Raw genomic sequence first — 16,276 nt, 5'->3', positions numbered from 1 at the left:
GTTAGTGATATTATCTATTTCAATATGAGCATGTGCTTTGATGTTATATGTTCTTTACACCATCTGGGAATCTGTGTAATTGACACTAGTCTTGCAAGGGTTGGTAAATTCCTTGTTATTTAGCTTTGAGGAGGGTTGCAAACAATAGTCATATTTTGTTGTTTGTTTTTCAAAGAACATTGCCACAATACAATCAGTTACAGCTCTTTTTGTTAATATTCTTTTTTTTTTTGAAAGAACATTGCCTTAATACAATCAGTAACAGTCCTTTTTGTTAATAGTCATATTTTGTTGTTGGTTTTTCAATTAACATTGCCATACCCTTCTCAAAAAAGTGTGTGAAATGTACGTTTTACGTACGTTTTGCGTGTGTTAAACGTGGCGGTATTGGCACTGCGTTTTTTGTGCGCTTTTTCTTACCGAGTGAGTTTTTAACAAAAACAAACAAACAAGAAAATGTGCGCTTTTTGTGGATAAATGTGCTCTTTATGTGCGTTAAACGTGTGCTTTTTATAAGTGTGTTCAATGTGCGCTTTTATGTGCGTTAAATGTGCGTTAAACGTGCGCTTTTTATATAAGTGCGTTTTTGACTAATATTTATGTGTGTAAAATGTGCGCTTTTAAGTGCGTTAAATGTGCGCTTTTTGTGAGTTAAATGTGCGCTTTTTTTATTTAAAAAGCGCACATTTAACTCACAAAAAACGCAGTTATAACCCACATAAAAGCGCACATGTGTGTTAAAGTGCGCTTTTATGTGCGTTAAATGTGCGTTAAACGTGCGCTTTTTTTAAGTGCGTTTTGGACTGCCATTTATGTGTGAAAAATGTGCGCTTTTAAGTGCGTTAAATATGTGCTTTTTGTGAGTTAAATGTGCGCTTTTTTATTTAAAAAGCGCACATTTAACTCAGGAAACGCGCAGTTATAACCCACATAAAAGCGCACATGTGTGTTAAATGTGCGCTTTTATGTGCGTTAAATGTGCGCTTTTTAAATAAAAAAGCGCACATTTAACTCACAAAAAGCGCACATTTAACGCACGTTAAGCGCAGTTATAACCCACACAAAACGCACAATTTACGCACATGAATGGCAGCAAAAAACACACTCACAAAAAGCACACATGTGCGTTAAAGGTGCACCTTTTGCCTTAACAGTTGATTCAATTATATGCTGTTAAAAGTTTTTTTTAATTCAGATATGCAATAAAAACCAATAATGAAATAAACATATATATTTGTTTATTTTAATAATTACAAGATAATTCAATTTTATTCTTTAATGTACACCAACATTTTTTAACATACATGAGTAATTAAATATCAATGGCAATTTGATGAAATAAATATAAACATAATTTGATTATAAATAAACAAAAAATAATAGCATACTATAATAACATGTACAGTATATACACACGAACAGCTATATACATAAGAAAGATGCATATCAATCAAGGCCTTCAGCATTTCTTTGAGGCGGCGGAGTGCAGCTCTCATCTTTCTCTCCAAGTCTGCCACCAGCTGGTCAAACTTCTTTGCAACTATTAAACTGTCATGGCCTTTGCGCGATGCGTCTCGTGCATGATCTCATTTGATCAGGTCCTAAAAGATATTTTATAATGTAAGTGTTGAATATTGCTGTTATGGTAATCTTGTTGCTATAAAAATTATAAATTTAAATCAAAACTAGTTTGTTTGCTTGTTGTTTTTGGTTGTTTATTTTGCAATTTTAATCCCCTGATCACATGTGACTTAACGCTTTTCATAAATAAATACGTTTTATAGAAAATACTGTTCGAAAATGTACCAAGATACGTGGTCTCATTTTGCTGTGTGGACTGGTCGGAAGTGTGACACCTTTAAAATGCAATAACCAGTACCCTGTATAGTTTTACCTCTAAACAAATCCAGCTTTTCTTGGTCAAGGAGAGGGCGCGGTTTTTCCACTCCTGTTCTCCTCATGTCGGCCAGCTTGTGCAGGGTAAAACCTGGTATTCAAGTCCATACATCAGGTAGTCTCTCTTTTGCTCCCTTTTTTGGCAGGCTATGTGATGATGCACATTCTTTCCATGGGATTTAACCTTTAAATTTAAAAGTTCTCATTTAATATGGGGGAAAAATCTGTTCATTAATGACCAAAAATAGGTATAAATAACTTTAAGATGACAATAACCATAAAATACAGCCATAATCATTCAAATGGTGTTGTTTTTCTTTAAAATTGCATTACATTTACTCATCCATTTACATTTCCCAGTGACAATACATAAATATGATAATGATCATAATTAATTCAATAAACTAAATAAAAAAGGGATGCAGAATTGAAAATACGAACCTGTTACAACAGACTATTCTTCAGTATTCCAAAAATACAGGCAGTTGTTGAACAAGACCATATCACTTTATATGTCTTTAACCACCCACTTTTAATCTCCTTTATTGTTGATTTACACATTGTAGTAAATACACATTTTTTCATCACACAATACTTCATGCTGAAAGTATTTCAAGACTTTTTACACTAGAATAATAAGTCTTAATTCTAGCTTAAAGTCAGTTGCTGATGCTGGTGGCTTGTTTTCAAAAAATAACTTCCTATCTGTGGTTCTCAAATAGATGGTGCCTAACAAATCAAAAGTATATCAACACCCCTTAGTTAGGCTTAGATGGAGGACTGATAGGGACTGGCTATTCTCTTATCTGATTCCATGCTGTGTCTAAGCCAAAAATTGCATAATTTGAGAAATACTGATAAGGCAGTCATTTCAACACCAAAATATTTATTGAACAATACACAGCACCCTTAACACATTATATTTAATTGTAAATATTTAAATATAACATGCTGAATGGTTTTAGCAAATAATATTAATAGTATAAATATTATTTTAATTGCCTTTTAAAATGTATGTTTATGGTTAATGTGGTAGACATTAATTGTATTAGGGTATAAATATCAGTATAAGAAAGTTCAAATACTTATTTATGTTGAGGAAATATAATTGATACTATCAAGCCCACATAATACTTTTGACACTTTCAATATTTTTAATTAGTTACACACAGTCTGATTTAGGTGGAAATTTTTAGAAATGTTTGAGATTAAAACGTAAGCAATAGGGTATGCATTGAAATTGTATGATAAAGTATGTAAACATTAAACAGGTTAATATGGACAACCAGTAATTATTCAAACTGCCCCTTATATTATTACAGGTTACTGAGATATATATCTATGTTTATTCATTTGATGTAAATAAATTGTTAGAGCCTGCAACAATTTTGTTTCTTGTTCAATTTCTGTACAACATTTGCTAAACGGTTGTTAAAGACGCACTTTTTAAGAAGTGTGTTAGACATGTGTCTTTTTAGATACATCCTTTTAAAACAGATCATATGATAAAAACGCACTTATGAAATAAAAGACTAACTTATGCTTAAAAATAACGCACATCAAAATAGAAAAACGCACTTTTGTGAGAAAAAACCCACATCTGTAAACCTTAAAACACACTTCTTAGATAAAAGACGCACTTCCTAAATAAAAGACGCACTTCTTAGATAAAAAACACACATTTTGCCCACATCTACACTCAAAAGCGCACTTACAGATGAAGAAAACACACAAAAAACGCACTTCCTAAATAAAAGACGCACTTCTTAGATAAAAAACACACCTTTTGCTCACATCTACACTCAAAAGCGCACTTACAGATGAAGAAAACACACAAAAAACGCACTTTTTCACTAAAATTACGCACTTGAAAAGAAAAAACGCACAAAAAGCGCACTTAAATGCACTTTTGAACACTGAAAACGCACATATTAACAAAAAACACACAATTAACGCACTTTTAAGTGCGCTAAATGTGTGTTTTGGTAAAAAGTGCGTTTTTATTTGACAAGGGTAATACAGTCAGTAACAGTCCTTTTTGTTAATAAAGCTGAAACCTTTTGATTTTGTGAGATGCTTATTTTCTACTTGCATATCCCAACCAAACTTGATCTTCTGCCATTTAAATTGTTTAAATAATATAGCTTTCTAGACTGACCTTTCAATTGTTTCTGGTGCCTCAATGCCCTTCTTTCCAACAAATGTTTCATAGTTTTACTGGGAACTAGAGTATTGGTGGAAATTTGGTTCTGGAGTTTAATAAATTTATGAAAGCAATATTTTGCTTGTTCAGTTACTAGATTAAAGACCATGAAGTATTCAGGAAATGGAGTTTATCCCTTAAAAATCAGTGAGAATTCAGGAGCGTCCGGGGGCTTCGCCCCCTGGTCCCCTACAAGGGCTCTGCCCTTGACCCGCAAGGGGGCCTAACCCCTTGACCCCCCGCGAAATGTTCAGCTGATTTTAGAATTTCCTGTTGGCAGCCCTGATCGTTACAGTATTTGAGTATAGTAATTATTGGAACAGTAATTGTACTGTATACTGATTAAAGAGAATATCTGGACGGAACTAGATAAAGTGTTTGACGTTATGTGTTGTTATAACAAAAGCGATTAACATGTGTGAATTTCACTCTGCCGATTTGGTCCATAATTACTGGTTAACATTGTTTTGAATGTCGACACAACTAGAACACAACTGTGAATATTTAATGCAACTCTCAACTCAATAGTTACCACCTTCTTTTAGCAACCAATGGAATAGTAACCTACCTACGAAGAGAAAATAAATGCTTTACTGAGCAGTGAATTGACTTTGTTCCGACAATTAAAACCATGCCTTATGCATTCGTTGAACGTGTTTACTTGAGTAAGTTATGCATTCAGACAGGAAGCGGCTTTCCTTTGATAAAGTCAAACTGTCAATTCACACAGATTTCCAAGACTTTTAATAGGGTCCGCGGTCATTTGTTTACATGTTCAGTATAGAAAAAACACCTGCCAACATGAAAACTTTGGATTAAATTATCAAAATAAAAACAATGTTGCAAACTGTGATTATAATAATTGGTAAGTATCAGTTTAAAGAAGACGTTTTGTTTGTCGTAAATCAACGAGTTTTCTATACAACTACTTCTACAACCATGAGGGGATCGATCTATCTTGGTTGTTTTTTTTAGCTCACCTGAGCACGTTACTCTAGAGGCCACATTTATTGTTTGATCATCATGAAATTTGGTCAGAACATTTGTCCCATTGATACCTCAACTGAGTTCGAAACTGGGTCATGCTGGGTCAAAAACTAGGTCAAAAAAAGAAAAACCTTGTGAACACTGTAGAAGTCACATTTGATGCCCAATCTTCATGTAACTTTGTCAAAATGTTTGTCTAAATGATATGTTTGTTGAGTTCAAAAATGGTTCCGGTCCGTTAAAAACATGGCCGCCAGGGGGCGGGGCAGTATTCCTTATATGGCTGTAAAGAAACCTTGTGAACACTCTAGAAGTCACAATTTTTGCCCAATCATCATGAAACTCGGTCAAAACATTGGTTTCATTGATATCTCGAACGAGTTCGAAAATGGTCCAGATCGGTGAAAAAACATGGCCGCCAGGGGGCGGGGCAGTTTTCCTTATAAGGCTTTAGTAAAACCTTGTTAACACTCTAGAGGCCACATTTATTGTTCAATCTTCATGAAATATGGTCAGAAGATTGGTCTGTATTATATCTTGGATGAGTTTGAAAATGGTTACGTTTGTTTGAAAAACATGGCTGCCAAGGGGGCGTGGCATTTTTCCTCATTTGGCTATACATGTATATGGCTATAGTAAAACCTTGTGAACACTCTAGAGGTCACATTTATTGTCCAATCTTCATGAAATATGGTCAGAAGATTGGTCTCAATGATATCTTGGATGAGTTCGAAAATGGTTACGTTTGCTTGAAAAACATGGCTGCCAAGGGGCGGGGCATTTTTCCTTATATGGCTATAGTAAATCTTGTTAACACTCTAGAGTCCACATTTATTGTCCGATCTTCATGAAACTTAGTCAGAAGATTCATCCCAATAATATCTTGGACAAGTTAAAAAATGATGTCCGTTGGTTGAAAAACATGGCCGCCAGGGGGCGGGGCATTTTTCCTTATATGGCTATTGTAAAACCTTGTTAACATTCTAGAGGCCACATTTATTTTCCGATCTTCAAGAAACTTGGTCAGAAGATTTGTCCTTATGATATCTTGGATGAGTTCGAAAATGGTTTTGGTTGCTTAAAAAACATGGCCACCAGGGGGCGGGGCATTTTTCCTAATATGGCTATATATCATGCTTTTGTAAAACCTTGTTAACACTCTAGAGCAGGGATCATATTTTCCCGCAACATCAATCGGTCCGGATATAAAAAAGGATGGGGAAAAAAGTATCCGAAAATTTATGTCCGAAATCATGACAAATTAAGTTAAAATATATACCATTGATTTTGTCATTCATGAAGGTGGTATAATAAATGTACAAGTAAAATTCCCTTAGGCATTTTATTAAACGGAAAGAGTTTTCTCAACTGGTTTTATCATTTGCTATTTCATTGTTGTTTCGTGTGCTGTTTTATCAGACTTTATCATATGTCTATAACGATGTTTTAAATTGTTGTCGTCTCGATAATAGCTTACAAACATGCACTGAACCAAACAAATGTCTGTGCGTAGGTTGGCTACTGACAATAACACACCAAATAATTAAGAAATAATTCATGTACATAATAGTTTGTTGTCAAATAGCCCACGGCCGATAGTTATGATGCGTAGGGATTAAATCACGAGATCGAAACATTTGAAACCACGCATCTAATTTTCCAGTCGTGAGTTATTCAACAACAAAGTATAAAGTACACGAATTATTTTGATTCTAGCATGGTTTTACTAAAGATTTATACAATGTATATTATTTGCTTGTGTACTATTTTATGTGAAGTTCCGCCCATAAAAATAACTTTCGGCTGTTATGTCGATCAGATCCGCGACTTTCATTCATAATTATATAACCGGATTATTAAGCTGGTGGAAAATGTATCGGCATGTTTTGTATAGTTACAGCGCGTGCTTTCAGACGCGTCTTTTCGGATGCGTCTTTAATCCGCTGTTCACAAATTTTTTATTCATGGTCTGACGTGCATTAAACCGGTCCTGACCGGCTTAGAGACTGCAGCAAATGGTTTATCACACCTAATCGAGATAAGAATGTCATTAGGGTGTGTTAGCATGTACACTGTGTAATCGATTTCATGACATGGGAATTTTAGCAAAGAGAATTGGGCCGACTGTTTGGGATTTTCAATCGGTCTTTCATGGCCCCAATCGGTCTAGGACCGACAAAACCGAAAAAATATGATACCTGCTCTAGAGGCCACATTTATTGTCCGATCATCATGAAACTTGGTCAGATGATTTGTCCCAATGATATCTTGGATGAGTTCGAAAATGGTTCCGGTTTGTGGAAAAACATGGCTGCCAAGGGGGCGTGGCATTTTTCCTTATATAGCTATAGTTAAATCTTGTTGACACTCTAGAAGCCGTATTTATTATAAAGTTCATCATGAAACTTTGTTAGAAGATTTGTCCCAATGATATTTTGGACAAGTTCGAAAATGGTTCCAGTTGCTTGAAAAACATGGCCACCCGTGGGCGGGGCATTTGTCCTTATATGGACTTATGAATCTACATGAAACTTTGTCAGTATATTTGTTTAAATGATATCTTGGATTTGTATGAAAATGGTTCTGGTCTGTTGAAAAAGGTGGCTGCCAGGGTGTTCACTAGTCATGAAAGTTGGTAAGAACATTTTGCTCTAATAACATATTGGGCTGCACAGAACAGGTCAGTTCCTTTGAATCTCAGGTGAGCGACTTTGGGCCTTTCAGGCGCTCTTGTTTTTAATGGTATATTATATATATATAAATAAATATATATGTGTACTTGTAATAAATGTAATTTTATTTGAAATTCAGGAAGTCAAACAAAGTTAAATTGATCGTTATCTCGTAAAACACAGAGTTTCCCTGCGTTGCCAATGCCAAGGGCCGCCGGGTCGTTTATCGATTTGGCCGATCGTTCAACGCGGCGTCCCAAATCATGCAATCGCCGGGCATCCCGAAATTTTCTTAATCTCCCTCAGCGTTACTGCACACTGCGTATGGAGGGAAATTGGGGGAAAACGCGTGGAGTGTACTGTAACTGTGAAATGACAAGCCTTGGACAGGGTGTACCTTGTGTGTTTTTTCGTTCAAATTTGGTATATATTTTTCCCAATTTGGATCTAAAAATTCCCAATTGAAGGTTTCCAGAAGAAAGAATATTTTTTATAAATAGTAGGCTGTTGTCATATACTTCAACCCTTTCCCAATCAGAAGCAAAGTGAAAATGGCAATGTGCAAACAGCATCTAAGGGTTGGAAATGAACTCTTAAACATTTGAATCTAGTAAGAAGTCTTAAATTAAATTGAACTTTGTAAGGGACTACACATGCGTAAAAATAGTTTAATACCTATCTCAGTGGTAAAGGGTTAACCTTAGTTTTATGGGCACTTTGAATGTGAGGAGAAACATCTTAAAACATATGGGCCCTCATTGTGTACTTGCCTGGAATGTGGATCTATGGATTGCTAAAAAAAATCTTAAGATACATGTAAGTTTTATGGGCCCAATGTGGGATGTGGGGGGAAACATCTGAAGATATATGGGCCTACTTTTTGTATGTGGCTTGAATGTGGATCGCCCCATTGACCCATAAAGACGCACATTTCTGACCACTGGCGCACCTATATGGCTTGTTAATGTGACAATTACTAATTGCTGTTTATTAAACACTGACTATGCAGGTGTACTAAGCATTACAATGGTCATGAAACAGGCCACTCCAGAGGCCAGGAAAATAATCAATTATAAACATGTGTGTATTTTGCCATAAAATTGACAATTTTATTGCCGAGGTTATTCCTTTGATGGGCAGGATATATGCGTTCAATGTATGATGTTAGTTTGTATGACATGATATTGTTGATTAACTCACGCTTATTCATAGTGATTTACTTATGTTCATGCATAGGTTGTGAGCAATGTATTCAGTGGATAATTGTGATGGTTTGTGCTAGGATCTACATGCATGTTATGTAACTGTATATTATAATGGAATTAAAAAGTATTTCTTAAAAGATTGATCATTTGATATCCATTTTTTTTTTAACCCTTTACCACTCAGAAACGTTTTTTGATGCATTTGTAATCCCTTAGAAAGTTACATTTAATTAAATACCTTTCTTACTAAATTGAAGTTTTAAAGGATTTATTTCCAACCCTTAGATACTGATGAGCAGCAAACAGCATAATACCTGAACAGACTGTGAGTAACTTGCAGGCTGTTCTGGTTTTATGCTGGTTGCAATAGTCATTTTCACTTTGCTTCTGAGTGGTAAAATTTTAAACTATATTATTATGTATATTATAATGGATTTTAAAAGTATTTCTTAACAGAGGGTTTGATCATTGATCATTTGTTATACAGTTTTTTGCTTATAAATGGCATTAAATACTGTTGTGACATGTGTTATCAACGCCTGCACATGATAATATGACATTTAATTTTGTTCATAAAATTTTGTTAAAGATTTACAGATAAAGAAATAACAATAATAGCATTTTAATAGCATTTTAATGGGCTGTGGGGGTCACAGATTTCCTTAAGTTTTAAAAGCTGTTCAGTTTCAGTTTATCGATTAAACAATTACCAAGAAACAGATGTTCATGCAAACACGCTATCATAAATTAATTGTGAAAATTGGAAAATCAAAAGCAATTTAGTTTAAACAATAGCAGAGATACTGTACATGTATGAATAATTCTGTATTATTAGATGTTAGGGCCAGTGAGAACTCAAATGTGTATGATCATTTATTTTCTTGAAAAATTGCATTATTGTATATGTGTGTGGAGTAAGAAATCAAAATTCTTTTAGCTTTTTGGGAATGGGACTTTGGTGACACAATTTAAAAGGGACACATAAGTGCACTGGTATGTGTTTTTAGCTCACCTGAGCACAATGTGCTCATGGTGAGCTTTTGTGATCGCCTTTTGTCCGTCGTGCGTTGTCCGTTGTGCGGCGTCAACATTTGCCTTGTTCACTCTTTAGAGGCCACATTTATTGTCCAATCTTCATGAAATTTGGTCAGAAGATTGGTTTCAATGATATCTTGGATGAGTTAGAAAATGGTTACATTTGCTTGAAAAACATGGCTGCCAAGGGGCGGGGCATTTTTCCTTATATGGCTATATATGGCTATAGCAAAATCTTGTTAACACTCTAGAGGCAACATTTATTGTCCAATCCTCATGAAACTTGGTCAGAAGATTCATCCCAATGATATCTTAGACGAGTTCGAAAATGATGTCGGTTGGTTGAAAAACATGGCCGCCAGGGGGCGGGGCATTTTTCCTTATATGGCTATAGTAAAACCTTGTTAACACTCTAGAGGCCACATTTATTTTCAGATCTTCTTAAAATTTACTCAGATGATTTGTCCCAATGAATCTTGGATGGGTTCAAAAATGGTAACCTTCGCTTGAAAAACATGGCTGCCAAGGGACGGGCCATTTTTCCTTATATGACTATATATGGCTATAGTAAAATCTTGTTTACTTTCTAGTTTGCTCAATCTTCATGAAATTTGGTCAGAACATTTGTTTCTTGTGTAGTAAAGTTTGGTTTTATTATGTCAATAGTATGTGACATTAACTGTATTATGTAATTTTTCATAACACAGAATTTTCATAGTTAACATAACTGTTTGATTTATTTACACGTATGATAAGCCTTTCAACTAAGAGATTACTGAAAGAAAGACAACATGTACGTGATTTTGCAGTATTTATGCAGTATTTATCTCCCTTGTTTAACCTGGTTCAGTAATCTATTTTTAGTTCTGCTCTGGAATTTGGGAAGATATTGATCATTGATAAATGCACTGTTTTGAGGGAAAATTGACTACTCTGCCATTGATCTCTTCTGAACTGTATAAAATAAGCTGTTTTGGCTGATTTAAACACCTCTTGATGCTTTCTTGAAAAGTTAAAAGCTCTTGAAAAAGGTTGGAATTTTGAAATAATTAAACTCTAAATTAACACCAGCATCAAGACATTTTGGCATTATTTTCTAAATTATTCTTATTATTTAGATTGTTTCTATTTGGTATTTTCTAAAGAAGAAAGACTATTCTATTTCAATAACTTCAGTAAATTTTTCTTATTTTTACATTCGATTCACTGAAGTTTCCTAATCTCCATAAATATTGTTCTTTAGATTAAATTAGACCTATTTTGTAAACTAGATTTTTGAAGCACTTTCTAAACTAACAGTAACTTATATTTATATCAGTGTTTTTGACAGATTTGAACTTCTTTTTACATTCATTAAGGTATTTGCTGTATGTTGTTCATTTTTGTAACGATACTTAGATTCTTTAGACTTGGTTTGTAACTGTTCTTAATTTATGTCATTGTTCTTCATTTTTCGAGCTCTTGGAATAAAAATTACTTATTTTTGTTAAAGCTGCCTTGGTTTTCACTTATAAATAAATTCTTTGAGTGTATTTAGGCGTCCCTGACTGAACGCCTTTAGTTAATTGAATTACAACCAGTCAGTATAGTCATCCTGACCGGAAATAAGAGTTCGTCAAATAAATATTTCCGCATTACATAAGTGCTCACAAAGTTACATAACTTGTAACCGTCCTGTGACCAGTTTATTTGCGTAAGCGAAGGAGACCGCACTACCACACCTGGATAAGACAGTTGAGTTTGATAATGGTTTGGATCGGTAAAAAAAACATGGCCGCCAGGGAGGGGTCTTTATGTAGTAAAAAAGCTTGTGAACACTCTAGAAGTCACATGTTTTGCCTAATCATCATGAAATTTTGTCAAAACATTAGTTATTTGGATGTCTCGGACGAGTTTGAAAATGGTCATGATCAGTGAAAAAACATGGCCACCAGGGAGTGGGGCAGTTTTCTTTATATGTATATAGTGACAACATGTGAACAGTCTAGAAGACACATTTTTTTCCCAATCTTCATGAAATTTGGACATATCTTGGAAGAGTTAAAAAATGGTTCAGGTCTGTTAAAAAAACATGGCTGCCAAGGGGCCATTTGTTGTTCATTCTTCATGATACTTGGTTCGAACATTTGTTCCATTGATATCTTGGGCTGCAAAGAACAGGTCATTTCTTTTTATCTCAGGTGAGCGACTTTGGGCCTTTCAGGCCCTTTTGTTGAATATTTTTGTTGAATTCATCCCTAACTAAGTAGTTATTTACTTTACTTTGGAAATTAACTCCATGCTACTTTTCATTCTAGCCATGTAAAATATAAAATACGTCATCATAACACAATGTTGAAATACTGGCCCTGCAGCTACATTGTACTCTATCAAGCTACTACATATGTATGTGGGTGTAATTTAATACTTTTATAGTAGTAATATTTTGACAGCAACCTTGATCTTCATCAGTGACTTTTTTACTCTTTATATTTTTCAGGCTGGTGCCTTTTTGATTGGGAAATATAGCGCTGAAAATCATGAAATAGGGGAAAACACAACATTATTGATATGATTATAAATAACAAAATGTGAGTTAAGTTATGAATTTAAATTCATAATAAATCATGAAATTGGGGAAAATATAACATTATTAATATGATTATAAATAACAAAATGTGAGTTAAGTTATGAATTTAAATTCATAATAAATCATGAAATTGGGGAAAATACAACATTATTAATATGATTATAAATAACAAAATGTGAGTTAAGTTATGAATTTAAATTCATAATAAATCATGAAATTGGGAAAATACAACATTATTAATATGATTATAAATAACAAAATGTGAGTTAAATTATGAATTTAAATTCATAATAAATCATGAAATTGGGGAAAATACAACATTATTAATATGATTATAAATAACAAAATGTGAGTTAAGTTATGAATTTAAATTCATAATAAATCATGAAATTGGGAAAATACAACATTATTAATATGATTATAAATAACAAAATGTGAATTAAATTATTAATTTAAATTCATAATAAATCATGAAATTGGGGAAAATGCAACATTATTAATATGATTATAAATAACAAAATGTGAGTTAAATTATGAATTTAAATTCATAATAAATCATGAAATTGGGAAAAATGCAACATTATTGATATGATTATAAATAACAAAATGTGAGTTAAATTATGAATTTAAATTCATAATAAATCATGAAATTGGGAAAAATGCAACATTATTGATATGATTATAAATAACAAAATGTGAGTTAAATTATGAATTTAAATTCATAATAAATCATGAAATTGGGAAAAATGCAACATTATTGATATGATTATAAATAACAAAATGTGAGTTAAATTATGAATTTAAATTCATAATAAATCATGAAATTGGGAAAAATGCAACATTATTGATATGATTATAAATAACAAAATGTGAGTTAAATTATGAATTTAAATTCATAATACATCATGAAATTGGGAAAAATGCAACATTATTGATATGATTATAAATAACAAAATGTGAGTTAAATTATGAATTTAAATTTATAATAAATCATGAAATTGGGAAAAATGCAACATTATTGATATGATTATAAATAACAAAATGTGAGTTAAATTATGAATTTAAATTCATTATAAATCATGAAATTGGGAAAAATGCAACATTATTGATATGATTATAAATAACAAAATGTGAGTTAAATTATGAATTTAAATTCATAATAAATCATGAAATTGGGAAAAATGCAACATTATTGATATGATTATAAATAACAAAATGTGAGTTAAATTATGAATTTAAATTTATAATAAATCATGAAATTGGGAAAAATGCAACATTATTGATATGATTATAAATAACAAAATGTGAGTTAAATTATGAATTTAAATTCATAATAAATCATGAAATTGGGAAAAATACAACATTATTGTTATGATTATAAATAACAAAATGTGAGTTAAATTATGAATTTAAATTCATAATAAATCATGAAATTGGGAAAAATGCAACATTATTGATATGATTATAAATAACAAAATGTGAGTTAAATTATGAATTTAAATTCATAATAAATCATGAAATTGGGAAAAATGCAACATTATTGATATGATTATAAATAACAAAATGTGAGTTAAATTATGAATTTAAATTCATAATAAATCATGAAATTGGGAAAAGCGCAACATTATGAATATGATTATAAATAACGAAATGTGAGTTAAGTTATGAATTTAAATTCATAATAAATCATGAAATTGGGAAAAATGCAAACTTATGAATATGATTATAAATAACAGATGTGAGTTAAATTATTAATTTAAATTCATAATAAATATGTCAAGATTTTCAACATTCTTGCTTTTATTACATTGCCCGTTTCTCTGCTTTTCTGAACCCAATATGTTTAGTCTATCAGTAAGTATTAGTAATATCAACATTATCAACACAACCAATTGAGGAAGACCTAGACCAAAGTCTTGGTTAACCAAAAATGACTTGTTTTGTCTAAGGTCCATTACTGTTAGCTACAAAGCTTTGATACTTGCGTTGATGATGTACTCACACGCTAACAACACTACTAATTGAAAATGACATCATTCTTGGTTAACCAAAAATTGCTCGTTTCATCTGAAGATGTCAATCCTGTTCTCTTCAAAGCTTTGTTAAATGTGTGGATGATATATCTTTGAACACTGTCAACACAACTAATTGGGAAAACAACAAAAATTTTAGTTAACCCAAAATGACATGATTTGTTTTTATAAATCCACGAAATTTCATGTGAACCAAAATAATTGAATCTTAATATGAAGCATTTAATTTATGAATGTATTCTTATTTCTACAAAACATGTAACATGTTCATTCAAAAGCAGATAAACAATTTGAATGGGGCACGGCCCTTAGTTTAACCCTTTCTCACCCCGAAGCATTAAAGGGATCTTTTCACGCTTTGGTAAATTGACAAAATTGACAAAAGTTGTTTCAGATTCGCAAATTTTCATTTTAGTTATGATATTTGTGAGGAAACAGTAATACTGAACATTTACCGTGGTCTAATATAGCCATTATATGCATCTTTTGACGATTTTAAAACCTAAAAATTATAAAGCGTTGCAACGCGAAACGATTGAATAATTTGGAGAGTTCTGTTTTTGTCGTAAAATTTTGTGAAACTACGAAGATTGCTTATATAAGGTATAAAATACGTCAAATATGTGTACTCGGCGGAATAGCTCAGTAGGCTAAAGCGTTTTTACTTCAGGACTCTGGCAGGACTCCAGGGGTCACTGGTTCGAAACCTGGTCCGGGCAATGTTCTTTTCCTTTTTTAAATTTTATTCTCGATTTTTTACTGGAGCTTTTACGATCCAATGTTTACATTTATCGATATAAAGCATTTAATGAATAAGTTAAAAAATGCCAAAATCTGTGAAAAGGCCCCTTTAAGGATTATCATTTATTTCAAGCAATATGTTTCATGCAAACATGTACCCATGTAAACATCATTCAAAATACACAGAAAACAAAATTGAATGTGATTTGGATTGGAAAACAATTAATTAGGGTTGATAGGACATGTATATTAATTCCTCTCCATAATGGGATCGCCTTGTTTATAGACAGGGTCCATTAAACCTTTACCAATAAGATACGTATTTTTACGCATTTGTAGTCCCTTAGAAAATTTAATTTAATTAAAAGAAAATTAAATTTAATTTAATACCTTTCTTACTAAATTCAAGTTTCAAAAGCTTCATTTTCAACCCTAAGATACTGATGAGCAGCAAACAGCATAAAAACTGAACAGACTAGCTGTTCTGGTTTTATGCTGTTTGCACATAGCCATTTTCGCTTTGCTTCTGACTGGGTAATGGTAAACCCTTTGCATGCTGGGAAATTTGTCGTCTGCTAAACTGTTATCTGCTAAATTTCTAAAATTAGCATTTTCTTCAATTTTTTTCAAAGAATACTATCAGAATAGGAAACAGTTTGGATCCTGATGAGACGCCACGTTCTGTGGCTTCTCCTCTGGATCCAAACTGTTTGCAAAGGCCTTCAAAATTCGGTTCCAGCACTGAACGAGTTAAGTGCTCTCCTCTGTTTATGGACCCCTTAGTATGAATCAACTGTCTTTCTGACCTCAAACATTTTATGTTGATGTAAAACCCTGTTAAAAATGTTTGACCTTACCAATATGTCCTTGTCTGAATCAAAAGACCAAAAAAAGACAAAAAACATAAAGCTAAGCATTGCCAAATTGATTTTAAT

General features: G+C 32.6%; 1 protein-coding gene and 1 long non-coding RNA gene across 3 annotated transcripts in view; one reads left to right on the top strand and one right to left on the bottom strand.

Annotated features, from left to right (window-relative positions):
• Positions 1-16,276, top strand: part of LOC127847114 (uncharacterized) — a 90,421-nt gene that overhangs the window by 56,039 nt on the left and 18,106 nt on the right. The gene's annotated exons all lie outside the window — the stretch shown is intronic.
• On the bottom strand, positions 1,392-2,462 carry LOC127847128 (uncharacterized). Its single transcript, XR_008033831.1, has 3 exons — positions 2,338-2,462; positions 1,895-2,080; positions 1,392-1,601 (listed from the first exon to the last, which is right to left on the bottom strand). It is a non-coding gene; the product is annotated as an uncharacterized LOC127847128 (long non-coding RNA).

The sequence above is a fragment of the Dreissena polymorpha genome, chromosome 10, assembly GCF_020536995.1.
Source record: "Dreissena polymorpha isolate Duluth1 chromosome 10, UMN_Dpol_1.0, whole genome shotgun sequence".
In the NCBI taxonomy this organism is placed as follows: domain Eukaryota; kingdom Metazoa; phylum Mollusca; class Bivalvia; order Myida; family Dreissenidae; genus Dreissena; species Dreissena polymorpha.
The sequence above is the reverse complement of the archived record's forward strand: the minus strand, read 5'-3'. Positions and strand labels throughout refer to the sequence as shown.